Consider the following 2,480-nt stretch of genomic DNA (forward strand, 5'->3'; position numbering starts at 1 on the left):
CGCACTATGAGGCGCACCTAAAACCCTTCAATTTCCTCAAATGCCGACAGTGCGCCTTATAATCCGGTGCGCCTTATATATGGACCAATATTGAGCCACAACAGGACTAACAACTACGGTAAGCAGCCGCCGACTTCATTTTCGCCCGTAGAAGAAGAAGCGCGCAGTGCATGCTGGGATAGTTGTCAGAACGCTGGATGTAATCTATTAATAAAGTTTGACTGACCTATCTACCTACTGACCGTCTAGAATCAGGTCGTCTGCAGGTCATTTAGCACCACGTTCTCCACAAACATTCTGTGCGCGAACGGAGAAGGGTGACCATCGTTCGGCCACGCCTCGGCCCAGTTGCGGAAGGCTCTCCTCGCCGACAGAAGTGGGACTGTTTTATTGACATTCTCTTTAGTGCAGCTCCATCTAGTGGATGCATAACGTAACTCCAGCCTCTGCTGTAGCATTTATCTTATGCGCCTTATAATCCGGTGCGCCTTATAGTGCGGAAAATACGGTAATTAAATGTTACAAACTTGGATTTCAGCAAATTGAATAATAAACACTGATAAGGGTAAGAACATTACATGTGAATTGAACATTACATCTTCATTGTGTAAAATTCTTCATCTCTTTTCTGTCCTGATGGAATCTCTCCTCCTGCTCATCACTCATTGATCCAGATTCTCAAGAAACTGATCCATATGTGAGAACAAGTCATGAATTTTGATGCTTATGTTGCTCCATGAGCATCATGAGCAGTTCAGAAACCAATGTGATTTTTGGATTCAGCTCATCAAAATGACCCTAAAACTGTTGAAGAATCTCAGACCATTTTTTTGGTTGTTGACCAGTGTAATGTAATAGCTGCAGCACTAATGCAGGTTTAGCCAGAGAAAAAAGCCTAATAAAGAGTATTATTGCTTCATTGTAAATCTTAGCTATAATTTTATTGAATGATAAACAGGTTTCTTCAAAATTATTATTTAATTCACCTTCTAAAAAAATCAATGTTTCTGGTTTTAGACCAAGGACAGGAAACAAATCAAATAAACTGTTGTTGGCAATCTTCTGATCTCAAAAATTGAGAAGGGCTGACTGTGGCTCAGTGGGTAGAGTCGCCTTAGAAACTGAAGCTTGCCAGTTTGGTTACAGCTTCCTCCTGCTGGAATTGTGATTGGGTGATTGTGACTGTGGTGTAAATGCCTTGTGTGGTCAGTACTATTTAAATTCAGTCCTTTTATCATTTATAAGATGTAAATTAAATGTGTAAAAATTTGAACAAAAACAATGTCTTCAAAATTAGAAAGTAAAGTTTTATGAGAGATTGGTCTAACCACAGGCTTTGAGAGAGGTTTTAAATTTTGGGTTGAACTTTAGGAGATGCAGGGAGGTGCATCTGAACAATCTCAATCCCATTGTGGACAAGATGAAACTTAACAGAAGAAGAAGATTGGAAAGCTCAAAGTGGATTGCAATGGTGGTGCATTTCAGAGATTAATATTCATGGACTGTGTCCTCTTATTCTTGCAGAGTTGTGGGGGCCTGGGAGCTGGTTTGATCCCTAACTCCAGTGGTCAGTGGTTGAGAGGTGGGGTGAACCCTGGACAGGTCACCAGGCCATTCATTACAAGACCAGAGATGAACAAAGTCTACAGAAAAAAAAATCTATATATAAAAAGATAAATCACAAGATTTAGGAACAGGAGCAGTGAAGACACTGGGCTGGTGAGGTGATAATTCGAATTTTCCTACAAGTTCAGATGTTTTAGTGACAGTGGGGAGCTGAATAATGGTTAATAAAGAACAGAGGAGACAGGTGGAAATGGAGAACCATTATCTGTGTAAGGTAGGAGAGGGGCAGATGGTGAGGATTTAAGAGTTTGACTTTGAAAAATGACATATCACACAGAGAAACACTAGTTAGAATTATTAGGTGGTTATGACATCATGGCAACAGCTGCAAATAAGGCTCAAATTACAAGTAGTATAGAACAGAGCACATGAGAACAACTGTTTATCGTTTAAAGCTCAAATAAATTAATATTATTCAGTGATATTGTTAATCTAATATGACCTCTTTTTTTCAGTAATAAGTAATCTAACGTGTTACTATTTCCAATCCAGCAATAAAATTAAAGTTACTTACCCAAGCCACTGTGCATCACTTTTTTTTTGCTATTTTCAACCATATAAGTTCCAAAGGGCACAATGCAACACACTCTCATACACACCAGCTTATATGCCTACATAGTCTACTCTTCTATAAATTACACTAAATAATAAAGACAGGAAAGCAACCTCTGATCCATGGGAGGAGGACGGAGATTCCCAGGCTCAGATGGTTTATCTGAGACATCCTGAGGAGGAAAACGTGAACCAACAAAGTTTGTTTCATTTCTACTCTTTTTGGCAAGTGTGGTGACACTAGATGGGAATTCAGATTTTGTGGAAGTTTAATTTTAGTAAATTGCTCAACAACGCCACCC

Source organism: Poecilia latipinna, unplaced genomic scaffold (assembly GCF_001443285.1).
Source record: "Poecilia latipinna isolate Pla-1442-1.1 unplaced genomic scaffold, P_latipinna-1.0 Scaffold1815, whole genome shotgun sequence".
NCBI classification, from domain to species: domain Eukaryota; kingdom Metazoa; phylum Chordata; class Actinopteri; order Cyprinodontiformes; family Poeciliidae; genus Poecilia; species Poecilia latipinna.